Here is a 25,322-nt window from a genome sequence, read left to right as displayed (position 1 = left end):
ACATTTGTTGATGGAAACAAAAGTTTCATGAAAACCAAAATTGTATAACTCCTGAAGCTAAAACCTTTTTTTAAAAAAACAAGAGACTTGATGCCTATTTAATGGGAAGTTGAAATTGCTGCTACCTCACATTTATTTTAATGATCTTAACTAGAACTCTTTCTGTAAGGTTACTGGGCTCTGACTCTTTATCATGTTAGATTTGTTTTGTCTTGGAACAGCCGTTACATCAAATGCCTATTAAAATGTGCAAAACACTTGAAGCCAAGGACTTTGTCGGAGTGCTGTGTGAGGACAAACTATAATTGATTTTAAATCTGTGCTGCAAATCATCTATTTTGCTTGTGGTGAGTTGGCTGTTTTCAGCTTTTCTGTCTTGGAGATGTTTAGCATAAAGATAATGGTTTACTGAGAGTATAATATCCCTTTACTTTGTTCATAAATATAAAAAATAATCACAGCAAACTCTCCACGCTAGGTTTAAATACAGGGATTATTTGCTGTAGAATTTCTGTACCTTTTTAATCAATTCAGAAATCTTTCCATACAGAATAATGATTTCCGATACATTAAGAGGGCAGAAACACACATTATTTTCAGTACAAGCTTTTAAAAGACCTCTGAAAAAAGATTGACATATAAATTGAGTGGACTTACTGACAGCCACCTTTAACAGTACTTGCTGATTGCCTGACAGAAGTTGTTGATTGGGATTCTGCCAGTTTTCTGTCTCCCCTTGAGGTAGAATGTCTGGGCTACCATGTAATGGAACAGTAACCTTTCACAACAGATACAAGCAACTTTGAGTCACAAACAGTCTTGGACTTGTGGCCATCCAGTTTTGTTTTTCCAACCATTTCACACTTTACTCCAAAGGCTTGAAAGGTTTCAAGAAAGCCTGTAGTTAAAAATGACAGTTATCATCTTAACTGTGAACCTGAGGTTAATCATGATAACCCAAATTTCCTTTTGATTCTCAATCCATTTGGTTATGGGAAATGAACCTCCCTAATTTGGAAATTTACTGTGTCGTGTACCAGATAAAATGATCACAAAAGCTGCTGGATTGTTGTAAAGACCTAACTTGTTCACTAATGTCCTTCAGGGAAGGGAACCTGCTACCATTACCTGGTCTGGCCTACATGTGACTCCAGTCCCACTCTACATGGTTGACTCTTAATGTCCTCAAGGCAAATGGAATGGGCAATAAATGTGGCCACGTCCTGAGAACTTTTCAAAAAAATATATTTTGAAACGTTTTCAGCCTTTGCAAAAGTGGGGAAGAAATTCTGGATGAGACCAGCATGACAGAAAACTCAATATGGACCCAGAAAACAGAGTGTAATGGAAATTGACGTGACACTGAACTCAAATCCTGTGTTTGATGGCTGACTAAGTGGATAAGGAGGGTGCAACAAGGGTGGTCCTGTTAGGCAATCCAAGGCACCTCCACAGAGGATTGGCAATGCACCATTCTTGACAGAAGATGGTGGCCAGACTTGGTGCTGTCTAGGAGGTGGGAACGAATGTTGGAGAAGGCAACACATTATAAGGAACCTGGAAGGTAAGACTACCAATGTACATCTTAAATGGCTCACTATTCCATGCAACAAATCATTCTACATTTACTGCTCACCCTTGCACAACCTTACACCTCTTTCACTGCAGCTTAGTGACATCAATTGAGGAATGACTGTTGGCTAGGACATTGAATGTCTGCACCTTTTTAATCAATTCAAAAATCATTCTGTACAGAATTGTGATTTCCTGCACATTAAGAGGGCAGAAAAACTCATTCACTTTCAGTAGAAGCTTTTAAAAGACCTCTGAGAAAAAGAATGACGTATAAATTGAGTGGACTTTATATGTCAATCTTGCAGCTACCTTTAACAGTACTTGCTGATTGCCTGACAGAAGTTGTTGATTGGGATTCTGCCAGTTTTCTGTCTCCCCTTGAGGTAGAATGTCTGGGCTATCATGTAATGGAACAGTAACCTTTCACAACAGATACAAGCAACTTTGAGTCACGGGCAGTCTTCGACGTGTGGCCATCTAGATTATTTTTCTAACCATTTCACACATTACTTTGAAAGCCTGAATGTCTTCAAGAAAGTCTGGAGTTAAAATAGACTGCAGTTTCTTTCTTTTATCTTCTTAACTGTGGCCCATTGGAAGTCTAGTTAATCTGAGGACCACGATAATCCAAATTACCTTTGATTATAAATCCATTTGATTATGGCAAACGAACCTCCTAATTTGGAAACAGTTAGCTGAATCATGCATAATTTATGGAATTAGTGACCACAGTGGAGCATTTTCCTTTCTGCTGCCCAGGTCTGAAAGGTTAAAGTGTATGGGAGAATGATGTTTTGCTGTGCTGTTCAGTTAATGCTTTGAAGGGAATACGCTATCATGACACTTGGTATCAGCTGTGAGTACAGCCATTTACATAATGAGATGGCTACATTAAATATATATTCATGACTGATTGATTATAATTTAATTAAAGTAGAAAATGATTCTGCCTCTACTTGCATAATGTTGGCACTGCACAAATCCAAAATTCTATAGTAAATGCGTTAGTTTAGAAGTTGATAAGTTTCCAGAGATTATTGTGCTACCAATTATTTTTATTTCATTTTGCAAAAATTTAATTGCATGACAGACATTTTGATCGCATTCTGAAAATTATATAGACATTTTGTGGATAGATGAACAAAAGCAAAATTGCTGGAAATACAGAGTCTGGTCAGCATCTGTAAAGAGAAAAGACAAATTCACGTTTGCTTCACATTTTCAGTAGTTGTAGTTGATTTTTTCTTATCTGTTTATTTATGAATAGAGCTAATATTGTTCAAACAAACAGGAACATTTCATGCGTATAATGTGTTTCTGTTTACACATTGAATGATAAGGGCTTTGTAAGTATAACACTATTGACTTTAATGATAGGAGTCACATCATAGAATCATAGAATCATTGGTTACAGCACAGAAAGAGACCATACAGCCCATCGAGCCTAGTCCGACTCTTTGTAAGAGCAATCCAGTTAGTCCCATTCCCCTGCTCTTTCTCCATAGCCCTGCAAATTTTTTCCCTGTATTTATCCAATTCCTTTTTGAAAGCCACAATTGAATCTGCTTCCATCACCCTTTCAGGCAGTGGATTCCAGATCATAACCACTCGCTGCGTTAAAAAACTGTTTCCTCATGTTGCCTTTGGTTCTTTTGCCAATCACCTTAAATCTGTATCCTCTAGTTCTTCATCCTTCTGCCAATGGGAACAGTTTCTCTTTATTTACTTTATCTAAACCCTTCATGATTTTGAACACTTCTATCAAATCTCCTTTTCACCTTCTCTGCTCCAAGGGGAACAACCCCAGCTTCTCCAGTCTATCCACGTAACTGAAGTCCCTCATCCCTGGAACCATTCCAGTAAATCTTTTCTGCACCCTCTTCATATTCTTCCTAAAGTGCTGTGCCCAGGATTGGACACAGTACTCCAATTGTGGCTGAACCACTGTTTTATAAAAGTTCATCATAATCTCCTTGCTTTTGTACTCTATGCCTCTATTTATAAAGCCCAGGATCCCGTATGCTTTTTTAATCCGTTTCTCAACCTGTCCTGCCACCTTCAAAGATTTGTGCACATATACCCTCAAGTCCTTGTTCCTGCACCCACTTTAGGATTGTACCGTTTAGTTTATATTGCCTCTCCTCATTCTTCCTGCCAAAATGTATCACTTCGCACTTCTCTGTTAACTGTCATCTGCCACATATCCGTCCATTCCACCAGCCTGTCTGTGTCCCCTTGAATTCTATCACTATCCTCCTCACTGTTCACTACACTTCCAAGTTTTGTCATCTGCAAATTTTGAAATCGTAAAAATTACACCCAAGTCCAGGTCATCAATATATATAAAAAAAAGCAGTGGTCCTAGTAACTACCCGGGGAACACCACTGTATACCTTCCTCCAGTCTGAAAAACAACCGTTCATCACTACTCTCTATTTCCTGTCACTTAGTCAATTTCATATCCATGCTGCACTGCTCCTTTTATTCCATGAGCTTCAATTTTGCTGATAAGCCTATTATGTGGCACTTTATCAAATGCATTTTGGAAGTCCATATACACATCAACTGCGCTGCCCTCATCAACCCTCTCTGTTACCTTATCAAAAAACTCAATCAAGTTAATTAAACACTATTTCCCTTTAACAAATCCTTGCTGGCTTTCTTTTATTAATCCACACTTGTCCAAGTGACAATTAATTTTGTCCCGGATTATCGTTTCTAAAAGCTTCCCCACCACCGAGGTTAAACTGTCTTATTCTTACACCCTTTTTTTGAACAAGGATGTAATATTTGCAATTCTCCAGTCCTCTGGCACCACCCCCATAATTAAGAAAGATTATGGCCAGCACCTCTTCAATTTCTACCTTTACTTCCCTCAGCAACCTAGGAGCATCCCATCTGGACCCAATGACTCATCTACTAATTAAAGGAGGATGAAAGACTCCATAAAAAGGGTGAACCAACCATGGCTAACGAAGGAAGTCAAGGATGGTATCAGGTTGAAAGAAAAAGCATACAACATGGCAAAGATTACTGGTAAGCCTGAAGATTGGGAAAACTTTAAAAACCAGCAAAGAATGACTAAAAGAATAATAAAGAGGGAGAAAATAAATTGAGTAAACTAGCAAGAAATATAAAAACTGACAGTAAAAGTTTCTACAAGTATATAAAAAGGAAGAGGGTAGCTAAAGTAAACATTGGTCCCTTAGAGGATGAGACTGGGGAAATAATAATGGAAAACAAGGAAATGGCAGAGGAATTGAACAGATATTTTGTATCTGTCGTCACAGTGGAAGACATTAATAACATAACAATAATAGTAGAAAATCAAGGGGCAAAGAGGAGGGAGGAACTAAAAACAATCACTATCACTAGAGGAAAAAGTACTAGGTAAACTAATGGGTCTAAAGGCTGACAAGTCCCCTGGACCTGATGGCTTGCATCTGAGGGTCTTAAAGGAAGTGGCTACGGAGATAATGGATGCATTGGTTGTAATCTTCCAGAATTCACTAGATTCTGGAAAGGTCCCAGCGGATTAGAAAACCGCAAATGTAACACCCCTACTCAAGAAGGGAGTGAGACAGAAAGCAGGTAACTATAGACCAGTTAGCCTGACATCTGTCATTGGGAAAATGCTAGAATCCATTATTAAGGAAGTAGTAGCAGGACATTTGGAGACTCATAATACAATCAAGGAGAGTCAACATGGTTTTATGAAGGGGAAATCGTGTCTGACAAATTTATTAGAGTTCTTTGAGGAAGTAACGGGCAGGGTGGATTAAGGGGAACCAATGGATGCAGTATATTTGGATTTCCAAAAGGCATTCGATAAGGTGCCACATGAAAAAAGATTACTGCACAAGATAAGAGCTCATGGTGTTGGGGGTAATATACTGGCATGGATAGAGGATTGACTAATTAACAAAAAACAAAGAGTTGGGATAAAAGGGTCATTTTCAAAATGGCAATCTGTAACTAGTGGGGTGCCGCAGGGATCAGTGCTGGGGCCTCAACTATTTAAAATATATATCAATGACTTGGATGAAGGAACAGAGTGTCTTGTGGCCAAATTTGCTGATGATACAAAGATAGGTGGAAAAGCAAGTTGCGATGAGGACACAAAGTGTCTGCAAAGGGATATTGACAGGTTAAGCGAATGGGCAAAAATTTGGCAGATGGAATATAATGTGGGAAAATGTGAAGTCATCCACTTTGGGAGGAGAAATAAAAAAGCAAAATATTATTTGAATGGAGAAATACTACAAAATGCTGCGGTACAGAGGGATCTGGGTGTCCTCGTACATGAAACACAAAAAGTCAACATACAGGTGCAGCAGGTAATCCAGAAGGCAAACGGAATATTGGCCTTTATTTCTAGGGGGATGGAGTATAAAAGCAGGGAAGTCATGCTACAACTGTACAGGGTGCTGGTGAGACCACACCTGGAGTACTGCGTACAGTTCTGGTGCCCTTATTTAAGGAAGGACATACTTGCATTGGAGGCAGTTCGGAGAAGGTTCACTGGGTTGATTCCGGGTAAGGAAGGGTTGTCTTATGAGGAAAGATTGAACAGATTGGGTCTATACTCATTGGAGTTTAGAAGAATGAGAGGAGATCTTATTGAAACATACAAGATTCTGAGGGGACTCGATAGGGTAGATGCTGAGAGGATGTTACCCCTCATGGAATCTAAAACTAGGGGGCATAGTCTCAGAATAAGGGGTCACCCGTTTAAGATGGAAATAAGGAGGAATTTCTTCTCCCAGAGGATTGTGAATCTTTGGAATTCTTTACCCCAAAAAGCTGTGGAGGCTGAGTCATTGAATACATTCAAGGCTGAGTTAGACAAATTTTTGATCAGCAAGGGAGTCAAAGGATATGGGGAGAGGGTGGGAAAGTGGAGTTGAGGTAAAAATCAGATCAGCCATGATCTCATTAAATGTCAGAGCAGGCTCGATGGGCTGAATGGCCTACTCCTGCTCCTATCTCTCATGGTCTTATGGTTTAAGTGCAGCCAGATTTTCTAGTATCTCCTCTTTATCAATCTTTAGCCATCTAGTATCTCAACTATCTCCTCTTTTACTGTGACTTTGGCAGCAGCATCTTCCTCGGTAAAGACAAAAGCAAAGTATTCATTTAATACCTCAGCCATGCTCTCTGCCTCCATGCGCTGATCTCCTTTTTGGTCCCCAGTTGGCCTCACCCCTCCTCTTACTACCTGTTTACTATTTATGTGCCTATAGAAGACTTTTGGATTCCCTTTTATGTTAGCTGCCACTCTATTCTCCTACTCTCTCTTTGCCCCTCTTACTTCCTTTTTCACTTCTCTTCTGTACTTTCTATATTCAGCCTGGTTCTCACTTGTATTAGCAACCTGACACCTGTCACATGCCCCTTTTTTCTGCTTCATCTTACTCTATCTCTTTTGTCATCCAGGGAGCTCTGGCTTTGGTTGTCTTACATTTTCCCCCTCGTGGGAATGTATCTAAACGGTACCCAAACCATCTCCTAATTAAAGGCAACCCATTGTTCGATTACAGTGTTGCCTGCCAATCTTTGATTCCAATTTACCTAGGCCAGATCCATTCTCAATCCACTGAAATTGGCCCTCCTCCAATTAAGTATTTTTACTCTAGATTGCTCCTTGTCCTTTTCTATAACTAATCTAAACCTTATGATACTATGATCACTGTTCCCTAAATGTTCCCCCACTGACACTTGCTCCACTTGACCCACTTTATTCCCCAGATCTAGATCCAGCAATGCCTCGTTGGGCCAGAAACATACTGATCAAGAAAGTTGTCCTGAACACACTTCAGAAATTCCTCCCCCTCTTTGCCCTTTGCACTATTACTATCCCAGTCTATATTAGGATAATTGAAGTCCCTCATTATCACTACTCTATAGTTCTTGCACCTCTCTGTAATTTCCCTACAAATTTGCTCCTCTATCCTCACCACTTGTTGGTGGCCTATAGAATACACCCAGTAGTTTAGTGGTGCCTCTATATTGTTTCTTAACTCTAATCAAATAGATTCTGCCTTTGACCCTTCTCTCTCCAGCACTGTGATATTCTCCTGAATCAATACTGCCATCCCTCCACCCTCCCTCCTATTTTTCCTTCCCTATCTTTCCTGAACACCTTGTATCCAGGAATATTTAGTACCAATCCTGTCCTTTTTTGAACCAGGTCTCTGTTATCACCACTATATCATATTCCCATGTAGCTATTTGCAACTGTAGCTCACCCACCTTATTTACCACGCTTTGTGTATTTACACACATGCACTGTAAACCTATCTTAGACCATCTCGTATTCTCTCTTAGTCTGATCCCTTCTAATACTGTATTATTTCTTACTCTCTCTGTTCTTAGTGAATGGATTTGGACACCAGATAATCAACTCACAACAGCAAATTGTTTTCATGACTTCATTGGCAGCACAGCAATGTAGAGAGTGTAGTTACCCAGATCAGCAGAACAGAGATAATAGTGTCTTTGGGCCTCCCTCCTTCCTATGTCTGTTCTATTAGTCAATGGCTCCACTGCCTAATCATACCCAGCTTGTTTATGATCGATTTTCTGTCTCATCTTACTTTTAACATCCGCAAGGTCCTTTTGCTTCTTATTTTTCAGCAGTTCATTATTTTCAAGAGTTAATTACCCTCTTTATGAGTGCAGATGTTCACTCTCTACATTATCAGAATTTAAACAATCATTTCTCTCCCTGCAATGTCCTTGTTATAATCTCATTTTGAGTCACAACCTACGTTCCTCTTTATCAAGCAGAAAAATATTGCACAAGTTTTATGATCGTCCATTTGAACAATATTATCCAATTTACATGGTAGCTTTATTTTAGAAAGCCTATTTTCTCGTTATTTCATACATTAGCAGGTTTACACAAGAACGCTATTGTTGATTTGTATTCATGCCAGTTAATTTCTAATTGCTTCAAAAAAATTAGGGCAATTGTGAGATGCTGGCTTAATAAGTCAGTGGGACCCCTGTGTGAGGCCCAAATGTCTTGCTGGCAGAGTGATGAATTGGCCTCATTGGATTTTGCAAGGCCAACTCATCAATATAACCTAAATGCTGGTCCTTAAAGGCATGCTGAGGAAATTTTAAAGAGATTTAAAAAGCCACTTAAAAGGAAGTGTACGTGGATCAAAACTATTGGGGTCTTTTTAAATGCTCAGGGGTAGTGTAGCCTGATAACCTCTGGGATTACTAGTCCAGGACCAGAACTGAGAGTTCAAATCCCACCATGGCAAGTTGGGAAATTGAATTCAATAAACCTGGTAATGTGTGGGCTAGCACCAGATAAAATGACCATGAAAGCTGCTGGATTGTTGTAAAAACCCAACTGGTTCACCACTGTCCTCGAGGGAAGCGAACTTACCACTCCTACCAACATCTGGCCTACATGTGGCTCCAGTCCCACTCTACATAGTTGAATGTTAATGCTTTCAGGGCAACTAGGAAAGGGCAATAAATATGGTCATATCCTGAGAAATCAAAAAAAAATGTTTTTTGAGAAGTTTTCAGTTTTTGCGCAGGTGGGGAAGAAGTACTGTATGAGAACAACATGACAGGAAACTCACAATGAAGCCAGAAAGCAGAGTGTAATGGAAATTGACATGACACTGAACTCAAATCCTGTGTTTGATGGCTGAGGAAGTGGACAAGGAGGGTGCAAAAAGGGTGGCCCTGTATGTCAATCCAGGGCACCTCCGCAGAGGATTGGCAATGCACCATTGCTGAGAGAAGATGGCCAGACTCAGTGCTGTCTACAGGAGTTGGGAGCAGGTGTCTGAGGAGATGGCACATTATCAGGAACCTGGGCATTAAGACTATCCATGTACTACATAAATAGCTCAAGAATCCACGCAACAAAGTGTTCTATATTTACTACTCGTCCGTGTCAAACCCTTGCACAACCTTACACCTCTTTCACTCTGTCATGGAGGTATCAGTTGAGGAAGGACTGTTTGTTACAACAAGAACACCCTGATCTTTTTTTTTAATCGTTCCATGAGACCTTTAACATCCTCCTGAACTACCAGAACAGGCACACATGACCTGTTGGCCTAGAATACCAACCTGACAGTAGATTTCCAAGTAGGGTAATCAAATATAAAGTACGACCACACAAGGCCCATATGACATTCTGAAAGCCAAGGTCTAGATGCCCTCAGAACAGTTACTTCAAGAATACTAAAACTGGTAAACTGCTATCGAAAGTGTAGTTGCTGCTGCTGATTCCTTAATTTATACTTAGTTGTTAATAACACAGATCTGTTGCTATGCTTCCGCTCAGCGGTAGCACTCTTACCTCTCTGTCAGAAGGTTCAAGCCCACTCCAGATACTTCAACAAATAATCTCGGCTGACACTTAACAGTGCAGTTCTGAGGGAGTGCTGCATTGTCAGAGGTTCAGTCTTTTAGATGAGACTGGGGCCCCATCTGTCTTCTCAAGTGAATGTAAAAGATCCCATGGCACTATTGCAAGAAGACCAGGGGAGTTCTTCCAGTGCCCTTGTGAATATTTATCATTTAAACAGATTGGGCGCTAAATTGGACCGTGTAGCGCCCATTGTTTCAGCGCTACACAGCCTCTCGAACATTCAAGGTGACGTCTTGGCTGCGCACATACATTTCCAGCGTGATGTGCGCCGGACGCCATCTTGGTATAGGAGTTAGCGCATGCGCAAATACCGAACGCTGGAAGCCTGTAATGTAGGGAGAAAATGCATGCAATCAGTGTGCGATGCTGATTTAAAGTGATAAGTTCCAAAATGTTGTCTAACGCTCAACTCAACCATGCTCACCTGAATGTGTCTTAGAGTGCCTGGAGAAGCCCCCACTAGCGCTATTTAAAGGGACCATGCAGGATTAACAGGTTAGTTGCTGGATTATTGCTTCTGCTGCTGGTGGAATAGGAAGTGTTTTTTTGAAGCTTCCTACACGTACTGGGAGTTGCTACAGTACATTTGAGAGTGCTTTGGCAGGTACTGCCTTACGGTTTGGAAAGCTACATCCGTGGTTGAAAAACATTCCTGGCGATCATGGGTGGTCTGCTAGGGCTCCCGCTGAGCATTGAGCACGCAGAGAGACCACGCAGAGCAGGTCAAGCTGCGAGGAGAGGGAGGACAAGGAGGCGCAGCACGCTGAGCAGGAGGCTGTGTCCAACGAGAGCCTTCCGGCACCAATTCTCTTACCTCAACATGACCGAGGAGGATTGCATCTGACGCCTGAGTTTCACCAAGGAAGCCGTAACCGAGATCTGTCAACTGGTGCGGCCACAACTACAGCCTCAGAACAGGGCGAGGACAGCATTGCCTGTGGCTGTGAAGGTCACCGTGGTGCTGAATTTCTACGGCTCAGGATCATTTCAGGCCTCTGCTGGTGACATGTGCAACATCTTGCAGTATGCAGTGCACTGCTGCATGAGGGAGGTCACAGACGCACTCTACCACATGAGGAACAGGTTCATCTCCTGATAGAGACAAGGAGAACGAACAAGCACAGGGGTTTGCTTGCATTGCTGGCTTCCCCATGGTGCAGGGTGCCATTGCCCTGCATGTCCCACATATCAACTCGGCCGTCTTCGTCTACTGAATGTACAGCTGGTGTGCGACCACACGCATTGAATCATGGAGGTCAATGCCCCGCTACCCTGGGAGCAGTCATGATGCCTTTGTCATGCAGCAGTCCAACGTGCCAGCTATCTTTCACCCACCTTGGCAAGACAAAGGCTGGCTATTGGGTGACCAGGGCTATCCCCTCACGCCATGGCTCATGACTCTGGTCAGGAACTCACGCACATGTGCACAGCAGGCCTATAATGAGAGCCATGTTGCCACACGCAACATCATGGAGCACACCATTGACCTCCTCAAACAATGCTTCCGCTGCCTGGACCAGTCTGGAGGAGCCCCGCTCTACTGAGCGGGTGGGCAGATTTGTGGTGGTATGCTGCACAACCTCGCCATCATGAAGGAACAGCCTTTGCCACCAATGATCGGAGAAGACCCTGAGCCACAGGTGGAGGGGGAGGAGCCGGAAGAGGAAGTGGAGGAAGATGCAAGGGTGCAACAGGGACCACACGCCTTGTCTGCAAGGGCTCTCCGCGCTCGCCTGATTTGTGCCCGCTATCAATAATGTCAACTACATCCCCCAACTCACCAACAGTCCTACACTCCCCACCTTTCCGCTCCCACAAGACAATCAAATTGCTCTCCATCTGATTACACTTTGGTTTCCCCCTCAGCTCATCGTGCAAATAGAAACCACCACCAAATGCAAAATCAAAGTCACGTTTATCAAAGAATAAATGAAATTATGCAAACATAACAGAACTATTCACCCTTGCGCATTCCCTTAGTGCCTGTTGTTCGTGTGCCTTTACCTATCCTAGTGCTCCTACAAGGTGCTTCACCAGTGGTTGGAGTACGGGTGGTGGAAGGCTGCTGGCCTTCAATGGAGGAGCGTGCAGATGGCCTTGGAGGACAACCTCGAGCAGCTCTGGGCCGGGAGGGCCCAGCTTCAGACTGCATCGTCTACAGCATGGGCTGCAGCAATCTGACCTGGCTGGTTGAAAGGCAACAGCAAGGGCACTGGCGGAGTGGTAGGGGTGGGAGCAGGAAGGCTGTTGTTCTGAGGACAGCAGGTCTGACTGCCATAGTGCCACGCCCACTCTCCCGGGGCAGCGCCTCAGCAATCCCGGTGATCAGCTGGAGAACGGATTGCTGGAGTGCTGTGACGTCCTGGAAGCCCCGTTCCACAGTGGTCCCCAGACCCACGATAGCAGCTGTCTGAGCTTCCATTGCAACAGTCTGAGCAGCAACTGTAACTTGCAGACCTTTGACATCGGTTTGTGCTGCACTGGAAGCCATGACGCTGCATCATGGTGGGTTCCACAGATGTGCTGATGGAGGTGACCATCCATTCCATGTTGGAAAGGATCGGCTCCAAGCTCTGCGCAAAGCCCTGTGCCAAGTTGGAGCTGGACTCCTCCATGCCCCCTCTTATTGTGCGCAGGCTTTCCAGTGCCCCAAGCATTTGGTGGTGTTCATCCATCAGCCGTCTTCTGTAGCCTGGCCGATCGAAGTCCTCATTTGACTCCTCTGCTGCAGAACTAGTGAGTGACCTCGCCCTCCGGCGAGCTGGCAAATGCGGTATCTGTTCCCAACCCCGGTCCTGTCTCGGCTCCTGCGCACTTGTGCCCGGTGTCTCACCATGTGCAGATCCCTCCCCTAAACAACGCACAGTGTCAGCCTCTGAGCTGGTGGAAGCAAGTGTCAGATTGAGTGACGGTGTGGCTTCAATGTCCCCCCCTCCTCCTCCTCGGATGGTGCTGCCATGTGTTCCTGGGTATCTGCAATGACAAAGGGCAACAGGTTGAATTGTGGAGCGGGGAGAGGAGCAAGTAAGACGTGCGTGCTGACAGCATCTACAACACGTGAGTCAGAAAAGATTATGGGAGGAGGGAGATATGAGAAGGAGCATTAGATATGCAGAGACCCCCTTCATCAGGACCTCCAGCGGGCATGTTGTCACGGCTGCAGCGACGGCTGGCCCAGTGATCTGAAGCACTGTCTCCTCTAGGGTGGTGAGGATGTGTAGGCATCCCCATCCACCCTCGGGTCCCTCCTGCTGCCGGCTGTTATGCGTCACCTTCTCCTGCAAGACAGAGGCCAGTGTGTCAGTGAGTATCCTGCAAGCTGTGTGGGTGATGTGCCCGTCGTGGTCGAATAGCTGCCAGTGTGTGTGACCTGAGAGTGGTGGTTGTGTGGCACTGTGCGGGTGAGATGCAGAATGCCAAGTGCAGCATTGCATATGGATGGGCAGTGTTGGTGGGTGGGTGAAGGGGAGTTTGATGCCTGGAGCAGTGGTGCAGTTGGTAGGATGTGCCACTTGATACTTGCATTCACTCACCATGACCACTCATGTCAAATTATTGAACTTCATTCGGCACTGCATGTACATGGTGCCGTGCTCCTGGCTTTCACTTCCTGCGTCACAGCCTGCCAGTGCCTGTGGAGCTGCAGTCTGGAGGGTCTCCTGCAACCCTACGGGTACATATTGTCCCTCCTTTCATCTGTCCCTTCCAGCAGGGCCTCCAGTGCATCATCCGAGAAGCATGGGGCCCTCTTTCACGCCAGTCCTGCCATCCTCACGGCCATCTTTCCCTCCTCCTAGTGGACTGTGCATGTCCCATTTTAAAATGTGCAATTGCACCTTTTTTAAGGGGTGCAGGCTGCTGATGACATGCGCTGAGCACGCCCCATTTCAGGCTTCCTTATTCTCCGTGCAGCCTCTCAGCAGCAAGGTAGCGCTGGTTGCACAGAGATATCAGGGTAAGTATCAGGCAGCTCGAAATTCATGTGCTGCCTGCGTAGGGGCCATTGGGCGAGGGGTGATAGCGGACCATGCTATCCGCACCTGAAAATGGGCCCTATCAAATTTCCCCCCCCCCGCCGCCCCCCATGATCTGGTCATATCTTATTGCTGTTTATGGGATCTTGCTGTGCGCAAATTGGCTGCTGCATATCCTTACATTACAACAATGACTACTTCAAAAGTACTTCATTGGCTGCGAAGTGCTTTGGTACATCCTGTGGTTGTGAAAGGCACAATATAAATTGCAGCTCTTTCTTTATGGTAATAATTTGTCTTTTAATAAAAATAATATATAGTGGAGACAATAAATTTGTATTTTTATGTATGTGTGTGATATATATATATATATATATATATATTCTCTGCATTATTCCGTACATGAAATAATATTCCAGGCATAATTTTCACAACACTATTTCGCTCTATACAGTGGTAAGTGAGCTCACATTATTGATTTCAACAGCAACCCTATCTTTAAAGTAACCACTTGTTGCACAAAATCAGCTTTGACATGACAAGCCCGGAGCCATAAATTAATGTACAAAACACTGGGATCGTCTAATACACTGGGATCATCTAATACATTTTGTACACTGCATTTCATCAAAGTGCCAACATGTGTGCCATTATTTATCACTGTTTCCTAAGATTTTGAAAAATTTTACGACCTTTATAAAGCATCTATATTTATATCTATAGCATGAACAGAAAATAACACACAGGCAATTACATTTCTTGTCCCTTATTCAGTAAGGTCAGCTTTTGGACAAATAATCCAACCAATAAGTGACCAAATACATTTGCTTGCTTGCTTGCTTTCTTTCTTACTTTCTTGTCAATGGCCTATGGCATTGCACATAGATGCAGGACCAAGTGTAGTCCTCAATGCTATAAATTGGATAGGCCAGATTGAAGGCAATCTGGCCTTCGAGACAGAAGATCGTGGGTTCATCGGCCCACTTCAGAAACTTGAGCGCAAAAATCTAGGCTGGCACTTCGGTGCAGTACTGAAGGAGTGCGGCTTTGTCAGAGGTGCCGTCTTTCGGATGAGATGTTAAACCGAGGCCCTGTCTGCCCTCTCAGGTGGGCGCAAAATGATCCCATGGTCACTATTCTAAGAGGAACAGGGTAGTTCTCCCCGGTGTTTTGGCCAACATTTATCCTTCAACCAACAATTAAAACAGATGATTTGGTCATTCATCTCATTGCTGTTGGGAAATTCCTATTTTTGCTCAAGGTAGTGGAAAAAGTAGGCTTGTGTTAGAAGCCACTGTACAACACAATCGAACAGCTAACGTTTAATTTTCTTAAGTCTGCAGACTGGAATCTTCGCTTGTGCCTGGAGGAAAGCTTAAACTCAAAGCTGGCACTCTCCAGCAGGTGATAGCACAGCAGATTGTGACCAGAGGCTTCCTAAGATTATTCCCAATTGTTTGGAAGGGAAAACAAATTTGAAGCCAAATTTTAATGGATGTGTGATAAAAAGGACTTATTGTTAGCGTTGCTAGCTCGTCTTATGTCTCCTTAGTCTATTTTTGAGGGGGCCACGTGGGAAAGGGAGATGCTAGGGTATAGCCATTGGTGGAGAATGCGTTAAGAGCCTATTCATCTGTGTTTAACACTTCACAGAGATCTTATCCCCCCCCCTCACCCCCCAAAATGGAATAACAAACCGTAGTGAAAGGATTGGAAGAAAAAAACATTTCAACTTGCTAATGCCAATCAGACGTATAATTACGCAACATTATTTAAACGGAAGGGTAGTCTATGTCAGCGAAGATTCATAAAAGTATCAGCACGAGTCATAGAAGTGTATAGTACAGAGGATTTTTCTGTCCGTCCTCCCCTCCATTTGGATACAGCAGTCGGGTTTCTCTCTCATGGTGGAGTAGACAAAGGTGGTTTCTGTATTAGAAGGAAATCTCCTAATCTCTCCCCTCATTCTTTTATTGATGATATTCACTTTTTGCCCTCTAGTTACCAACTCACCAACCATTGTAAAAAGTTTTTCCGTTAATTTGTCCAGCCCTTCATAATTTTGAACACATCCATCAGATGTCCTCTTAACCTTCTCTGTCCGAGTGAAAAGGACTCCAGTCTCACTAGCCTCCCATCCCTGAGATCACGAGAGTAAATCTCTTCTGAAACCTCTCCATGGTCATGACATTTTTCCTCAATTAGAACACCCAAAACAATGTTTTGTATAGGTTTAGCAAAGGGGAACAGCACTCAGAGAGCAAAGAATTGGCACTGCAGGAGCCATATATCTGATCAGTGCTCTCTTTGAACGTGGCTCCTCGCTGGGAGCAAAGGATTAATGAATATTACCCCAGTGTTCACTGTTTAGGTGATACAGTCCCACATGCATCTCCTTCTCTGCATATTTGGGACTCCTCATCACAGTATTCCATCACAGCGCTCACAGGTGCTTGCAGTTCATTGTCATTGACAAGCAATTTTCTTACTTGCCTTTAGTCATTCTCTAACACTATTATGTATTCTACAACTGGATTAATGAAATTTGGGAGATTTATACCACTTACTTGGTTCATTAGCTGCTTCAGCAATGTTAAAGAATTACTATCACAGATGCATCATGATTGGTTGATATTTGTTCCTTCGCAGTTATAATGATGAAAAGGGGATTTCACACCCTTGTTTCTACATACACCAATAACTTTCAATCCCATTTCAAACGAGACATTGTCTAGTTTTTTTTTGTTAAAGAAATTCCTCTTTTCCAAGCAAATATATCTGCAACGTAGATGGATATGTATCTACAATAAATCTAGGTCGACACTCCAGTGCAGTACCGAGGGAGTGCTGCACTGTCAGAAATGCCATCTTTCGGATGAGACGTTAAGCAGAGGCCCTGTCTGCCCTCTCAGATAGACGTAAAAGATGCCATTGCATGTTTCAAAGAAGAGCAGGGGAGTTCTCCCCGGTGGCCTAGACAATATTTATCTCTCAACCAACATCACTAAGCACAGATTATCTGGTCATTATCCCATTGCTATTTGTGGGATCTTGCTGTGCACAATTTGACTGCCAACTTTCCTACATTACAACAGTGACTGCACTTCCAAAGTACTTAATTGGCTGTAAAGCACTTTAGGATGTCCTGAGGTCATAAAAAGTGCTATATAAATGCTAATTTTTTCTTCCTTTCCTGATTTATCTATTCTTCTGACAATCAAACTCTGGCACCAGGGGACCCAGACTCAACTCAGAACAGAGCAGGCAAACAGGCAGTTTAGATTTACCCACTTTACACAGAGGATGGTGAATGTGTAAAACAATTTGCCCAGGGAGACAGTGGAGAGTAAAGTGTCAACAAATTTAAGAGTGAGTTGGATAATTTTTGGGAGAAAGAAGAGATTGAGGGGTATAAAGAGTCAGAGAGAGAGATTATAGGGATCTGCCACAAGGACTGTGTTTTCTTTTACTCTTTCCAGCCTTGAGCGATGTCTTGGAATATGGCCCTCACCTTGGTTTTTCAGTAACAGAGAAATTACACTGTGTTCACCTCCACTTCAGAAGACTCTACAGAAAATCTAAAAGAGGTCCAGGCACATGAACCCACGATCTTCTGTCTCGAAGGCCAGATTGCCACCACTGAGCCAAGGCTGACACCTGCATGTAATGGAGTGATCTGATTGGTAGAATATGAAATTCTGATTTATAATGTTATCAAAAGCATTTTTGCATTCCAATAAACCTTAACTAAATTTATGAATCCATACAGTATTAAAGCTTTAAAAAATGTTGTGGCTCTTCCTGTATTGATTCAAAGTGTCTTAAAATTTGTTTTGCAGCACGATTGTGGACACTTCCCTTTTTACGAGGAATGAGAAACCATTTTAGTGGTGATGTTTTACATTGGCAAAAAAGAAAATAAATACATAAAGCAATGCCTAAAGCTTTTATTGTTTTGTTTTAAATGCTTACAAAGCAGTTCCTTTTTAAAATGTAATTGCCTTTCTCAAATAATACCTTGAAAAGGTCACTGTTTTTCTCTAAGTTTATTGATTCTTAAAACCATTTGATGGGCATTTTAAAGGGACTCTATGTTACCCTTTGGCTAACTATGTAAATTTCCCATTGATTATCAATTGGATTGCCTTGTAAAGTTTTGAAACTACTTCCAACCTAATGGCTGAAGAGATACATAGTGATGCTATTGTACCAAATTGAATCTGCATTAAGAACTCTTGGTTTGATGAATTGTGCTAACACTAACTGACTATGATTAGTCTTAAACTTTGTAAACCTTGCATAATGAGCACAGTAATTCTTTCAAAACATTTAAGGCTAAATTTTCCCTGTTGGCTTTACATACAGATTTGGGCATGGACCGATCAGTCAGTACACGCAAAAGGGGGAATTTTCACCCTATCTCCCGCGCAGTTAAAATGGCCTGGGAGTACTTACCATTTTAATTAGGCACTTTTTTTAACCACCTCGGGTACCCATCACAAGCAGGCGCGCCCTTTGGGGTTATATGATGTCATTAGGACCCCAAAGGCATTTTAATAGCCTACTGAACAGGGCGCTATTGGCAGGGAATATATGGAGGCTCTCTAAGGTAAGTCAGAAACTTTCTTTAATGACACCAGGAGGAGCAGGAGTGCCTCTGCATTGAGCTGCCTTCTCTCCCTTCCACCCACAAAATGGCCCTGATCTCTTCCCACCCCCCCCCAATCCCAATGATATGATAGTTCACTAAATCCAAGGGATAACATACTGCACACAATCAGCAATCTAAATGAAGCCAGTGCAGCATAATAATGTCTTCCTGTTAGCTCAAGGTTTCCATCATAATTGGCTGCAAATCAGCAAATTCTGTATATAATTTGGATAGATCAGACTTGAATATTATAACAGTAACTCACTGGGGAATAGTTAGAGATTTCATTGTTATAATTTCATAGACACTGAAGCAAAAAACAGCAAAAACACAGACACATTTTATTGATTATTTATCCACACTTCAGACTTTTGCAAAACTAAATGAGCCACAGAAAACTGCCCTCTGAATTACCTGAAAATGCCCCTTTTTATGAGAAACTACGCAAATCTAAGTACTTTGTATGTGGTCAAATAAGGAACAGGAGAAGTAATGGCCCAGAATTTGCTAGAGTGGGGCATCTTGTGGTGAGTGCCATGAGTTGGATTTACTTCCTCACCCTTCAGCTCGAATTAATTTTGCGCCGCAAATTGCTGGAAGTGCGAGCTGATAACGGTGCGGTGAGGGGAACAGGACATCTGGGACCTTTGGTAAAGGATGGGACCAACAGTCTATCTCCTTAACCAATGAAATTTAAAGGTGGCTGAAAGAAACCCAGCAAACGAAGGAGAAGGAAATAGGGTGAATTAGAGTCAAATCAGGTACAGAAAGAGAGGGAAAGAAAGATTGTGTATATATAGAGAGAGAGAGAAAAAAAAACAGAAAGGAAAAATAAGAAAAAAGTCTTAAAATTTATTTTACATTTTAAAAACCTTTTAGGAACAATTTACAACCTGCGGGAGTGAGGCTCCACTGTTTCAATTGCCCCTTTGCTGGGCCGAAGAGGTTGAGTGGCATGTCAGGACCATAAACCGTCATTAAAAGCGACCTTACACCTTTTAAATACTTTCTGCGGCGAGGTTTAAGTCGTTCCAAAAGCGCAAATCCAGCAATTTCTTGAAACTCGCTGCGAGATCTCGTTTTTTGCCAAGCTAACAGCGCAAATCATCCAGCAATTTGTGGCAATTCGCAATTCATGGCGTATCTCTTCCTCGCCACAAATTGCCGGATTGTTTACACACTAATAATGGCGAGTGCTATTAAACTCGCTGTTATTTTGCCAGCAAAATCTGGCTCTGTACATATTGAGCAAGTGTGCACATTTCTTCAAAAAATGAAGAAAAAACGGAAAGCAATGTGTAAGGAGATGAGGCGCTTCATGCTTATTCAAATCCAAGTAATGCAATACATAAATTAAAGACTCTTTATGCCACTGACACTTTATTAGCAGATGATCTCTTGAGGACATTACAGCAGGCATTTCCTTGTGATTTCTCAAATTAATGGGAATCAGGCATGAAAATATCATTTATCTTCCTTCCAAAGCCTGAGTAGCCTCTTGTCTCTAAAACACATTGGGCTCGATATTACCAGGGCGGTGGGTTCGCGGCGGGGGTCTATTGGGCGCGTGGGTAACGCGCCCGGTGAAATCAGTCTGCCCCGAAAACAATCTCAGGCTAATTGGATCCACTAACCTGGTCTTCCGGGTTCCCCGCTGCTGAGCTGCGCGTCGGGCGGGCTGCTCATGCGCAGTAAGGTCTGTCAGCTGGAGGAGTTCTATTTAAAGGGGTAGTCCTCCACTGACTGACTGCTGCATGAAATAGGAAAAGTTACAGCATGGAGCAGCCCAGGGGGAAGGCTGCTCCCAGGTTTAATGATGCCTCACTCCAGGTATCATTGGATGGGGTGAGGAGGAGGGGGAGGACAGAGATCTTCCCCCCGGCGGGCGGAAGGAAGTGGCCTGCCTCTGCCACCAAGAAGGCCTGGCTCGAGGTGGCAGAGGAGGTCACTTGCACCACCAACATATCGCCCACCTGCATACAGTGCAGGAGGCACTGCAATGACCTAAGTAGGTCAGCCAAAGTGAGTACACTTACTCATTCCCCTACACTCCGTCTGCCACGTCACCGCCCCCACCCCACATCTCCTTCTGCACTGCCAACACTACTCTGTCACATCACCCCTCACACCCACTCAAACCTCATCCTCATCTTACCTGCACTTACTCACCTCGCCAGTACTCATCCCGCCACTACCACTCAACCCAATCCTTATACAATCTCATGGCTCTATCTCATACTCACCCTCTCATGCATCTCTTTCACAGTCAGCCTCACTCAACCTGCCACTACCTGTGCTGCAGCCACAGGGCATGCATCACATATGTGCAGTAGGCAGCGTAAGGCAAACGTGTCGTGAGCATGAAGGGGATGCATAAGGTGTTTGAGGGTTTGTCATGGTTTTTACTTATATTTAATTTCTGAGCAACTCACATTACACATTATATTGGCACCACTACTGCCACGTCTTTGTGAATCTTGTCTGGTTTGTGCAATAATGCCCTTTCCTGAGGATCACAATGAAGACCCACACCTGATGCCACCCATTGTGTCACTGCAGAGTGGGTGTAGGTGTATTTGCTGGGCTCTTTTGTGCAGACGACTGAGAGACGTCGGCGATGTCCCCGGTGGCACCCTGGAAGGATGCGGAGGAGAAGTTGTTGAGGGCAGTGGTGACTTTGACAGCGACAGGTAGGAAGATGGTGCTCGGGCCAGCCGGGAGCAGCTCGGCATGAAGGAGGCTGCAGATGTCCACGACTACATGTCGAGTGACTCTGAGCCTCCGTGAGCACTGCTGCTCAGAGAGGTCCAGGAAGCTGAGCCTCGGTCTGTGGAACGTGTGGCGAGGGTAGTGCCCTCTGCGACGCATCTCTCTCTGCGGTTGCCCTCCCTCCTGCTGTGCAGGTGGATGTGTCACAGCACTGTGTTGTGGAGCTCCACGTGTCAGAGGTGGACGGCGTGGCTGGCGAGGCTGGTGATGCTGTTCGCCCTCCGTGGAGGTCATGACTGCAGCTACGGCGGCCCCCATCCAGAAGATGTACATCTGAGGGGGTCCACAAGGTAGGTACATGTGTCTGAACACTGGGGTAAGTGTGCAAGTTGGTGAATTTTATTGTTAGGAGGAGGGTGGTGGAGGCCAAACTTTGTCCCAAGTGACAGAGTGGCCTCCTGCAATGAGTGAGGGTCTCTCCCCCCACCTGTCAAATGGACCTTTGCAGCTGCCACAGGCTGATGGCTGCAACACGTCCATTTGAACTGGGAGTGTTTCCCCCAGTACGGGAAACAGTCCCAGTTGTTTGTAAAATCCCACCCCTCCTAAAATATCTCGTTAATCAGGTCTGTAAACGACCTGAAATACCTAAATAAATACTTTAAGTGGCACCCCGCCGGCTTTAATTGCCTGCGGGAGTCCCACATGCGAGGGGGAGGCGCGCATGTCGGCGCGTCTGTGGGAAACCCGGAAGTGAGCGGGTTGGAGCCGGGCTCCCGCCCCGGGAATCCCCGATTTTCGGAGCCCCCCCGCCAGGAACGCACCCGATAGCGGGTGCTAATATCCAGCCCCTTATCTCACTAAGTGTTGCAATGCTGCTGAAAGAGGGTCAGTTTGAAAATGACTTTTGAAGTGTTTTAGAAATGACTTTAATTTACAGAAAATTACAAACATTTTGCGAAGTCACTGAAAATTAGACTGTTCAAGAGGCCATTGGCGTAGCCTTGTGTGTTGCAGGTCACTGTGCCCAGCAAGGCTGTAGAGACAGGGGCCCATTGTTAACTTGTTTCCCCTTCTCATGGGTTTATTTTTCTTTTTTTGGTGATACTCTGGGTGTTTTTTTGGGGGAGAGAGGAGAGTAGATCTATGGTTAAACCAGAATACCTCCATACTTTGAGTTCCTTGTGGAAACTATGCATTCATCTTTCCGATTAACACATGTGTCACGTTTGGTGGGGAAGGGTTGCTTTGCACAGTCAGTGTATGTACCATCTTGCAGTGACAGTTATGCTAGCCTCTGTGCTCTGTGGGGGGAAAGATAGCAATCTCCAGTGAGTAGACCCAGCAGTCATAGGGCCAGACCTACGGAGATTGCAAGACCAGCCTTGGTCTTTGTGACCTCCATCCAAAATGGCTGGTTGTAGGAGCATAACAAAAATGTGTACAGTATTGTACCTTTTACAGCAGTTATCCTTCAGAGGAGGGTGGAATTTGTACTCTGCGCTCCTCCAATTCCAGCCTCTTGTGCATCCCCGATTTCCTTTGCTCCTCCATTGACAGACGTGCCTCCAGCTGTCTAGGCCTAAGCTCTGGAATTCCCTCCCTAAACCTCTCCACCACACTCTCTTTTAAGATGTTCCTTATAACCTACCTCTTTGACCAAGCTTTTGGTCACCTGTCCTTATATCTCTTTATGTGGCTTGATGTCAAGTTCTGACTGATGATCACTCCTGTGAAGAGCCTTGGGATGTTTTACTACGTTAAAAGTGTTATATAAATGCAAGTTGTTGTTGTGTAGTATGTGTTATGTTCAGCGTAAGTGGTTGAGTTGGCTCTCATGCATTTTATTGCATATGATAATTGTGAAAGCCTTCCTCCATCGCTCTCAGAGCAAGGATTCCGTGGTTGCCATGAGGTGAATTCCTGGTTTCGGTGTTGGTATTGGCTTTGTGATTGGGCAATTTCAAGGCCTGTGAGCATGCAGATAGCAGTTGTATTTGTGAATTTGCACCCAATTCCTTTCCTCTTTCACGGCTGATAGTGGAATCTGTGGCGGAACAGATGTCCTTGTCAGATGAAGCCCTCACGGCCACTGTGCCCAGGAGTCTGGTACAGAATGTGATGAAGCTGTAGAGTGGAGGTGGGATTGGGTTACAGCTCATTTTCTTCAGCGGTCTCATTGTGTGAGTCTCCTTTTAGATTCTGCATTCTGTGAAATCAATGATGGACTCCAGAGCTCATACCTCAAACAGGGAGGCAATGACACCAATGGAAACACAAATTACTTCGAATATGCAGAAAATTATATATTGACCATTTCTAACTCCTCCCTGAAATCATCATCTTGCTGCATCCCAGTCTCTATGCCAGGAATACATTTCTGTTTGAAAACCAATATGTTAAGCTTTGTTACTCATCACTTCATTTGACTGAGTTATTTTATTTTTGAAACTTTATTAATATTCACAATGCAATACAATTATGTGTAACTCTCTCTCATTTATCACTGTCTTGCGTTCTTACTTTGCAGATTCAATAGTGTTTTATATCGTCCGTACCACAGTACCAGGCTGGAACTGAAATCTATTCAGTTCTCTGCACATTAATTATCAGTCGAATTGCAACTGGGTATGTGCAAATATAATTTGCAGAGATATGTCAGGATGGTGTCACTCATTCCTTCTCAAGCGGGTATAAAAAAAAATCTACTCATATGGGTAAATGTTGGCTTCTCTCTTCCTAATTATGAGAATGATGAGATCAAGGTTATTCCCTCTAATTTTAGTTACAGTGGGACTTTCATTATCTACCATAATGAAGACCTTACCTCTGGTGGAGAATAGAAATTGGTGGATAATTGTAAGTTGCCAAATTTGGGTTTTTGCACCTGATTGCAGATGTATTGTACTTGTCTTCAATCCCAAGGAACAAACCGAATTTCATCTTTCTTGGGCTGCATGCCTGATTGACGTAAGATAGAATGAGATAGCAATTGTAGCGATTGTATCCTGTCCCTCACAACTCCATCAAATGGCTGTTGATGGCACAGAATGGGTCTCAGTTTTTCCTATATAACAGTTGCTGCATTTCCAAAAGCAGGGTACGATCGCATAGTGGTTATGTTACTGGACTAGCGATTCAAAGGCCTGGACTAATATTCCAGTCATGAGTTCAAATCCTGCCACAGCAGCTGGGGAATTTAAATTCAATTAACTAAATAAAAATCTGGAATAAGAAAAACTAAGTGGCCATGAAAGTACCGGATTGTTGTAAAAACCCATCTGGTTCACTAATGCCCTTTAGGGAAGAAAACCTGCTGTCCTTACCCGGTCTGGCCTGTATGTGACTCCAGACCCACAGCAATGTGGTTGATTCTTAATCGCCCTCTGAAATGGCCTAGCAAGCCACTCAGTTGTTCAAGAAGTTGGTGAGCCACCACCTTCTCAAGGGCAATTAGGGATGGGCAATAAATGCTGGCCTTACCAGCGACACCCACATCCCATGAATGAATTTTTAAAAAAATTAACTGCATGACACCCTTTTGAGATGTTTCAATGTGGACGATTGTATATAAATGAAAATATTATAAACTCTGCTGCTCATATCCTAACTTGCACCAAGTCCCCTTTACCTATTACTACTGTGCTTGTTGATCAATATTGGCTCCCTGTCCGGCAACACCTCGCTTTTAAAAAAAATTCTCATCCTTGTTTTCAAATCCCTCCATGGCCTCACCCCTCCCTACCTCTGTGACCTCCTCCAGCCCTACGACCTTCTGACATCTCTACGCTCCTCTGATTCTGGCCTCTTGCACATCCCCGATTTTAATCGCTACACCATTGGCGGCCGTACCTTCAGCTGCCTAGGTCCTTAGCTCTGGAATTCCCTCCCTAAACCTCTCCACCTCTCACCCTCTCTCTCCTCCTTTTAAGACGCTCCTTAAAACCTACCTCTTGGACCAAGCATTTGGTCACCTGTCCTAATATCTCCTTATGTGGCTCTGTGT

General features: G+C 43.7%; 1 long non-coding RNA gene across 1 annotated transcript; it reads left to right on the top strand.

The window, feature by feature from the left end:
- The first annotated feature begins 256 nt into the window (after positions 1–256).
- On the top strand, positions 257–17,802 carry LOC137332769 (uncharacterized). Its single transcript, XR_010965745.1, has 3 exons — positions 257–347; positions 4,455–4,611; positions 17,436–17,802. It is a non-coding gene; the product is annotated as an uncharacterized lncRNA (long non-coding RNA).
- Positions 17,803–25,322: the final 7,520 nt, after the last annotated feature.

Source organism: Heptranchias perlo, chromosome 15, assembly GCF_035084215.1.
Source record: "Heptranchias perlo isolate sHepPer1 chromosome 15, sHepPer1.hap1, whole genome shotgun sequence".
Taxonomy (NCBI): Eukaryota; Metazoa; Chordata; class Chondrichthyes; order Hexanchiformes; family Hexanchidae; genus Heptranchias; species Heptranchias perlo.
This window is presented reverse-complemented; position numbering and strand designations above follow the sequence as displayed.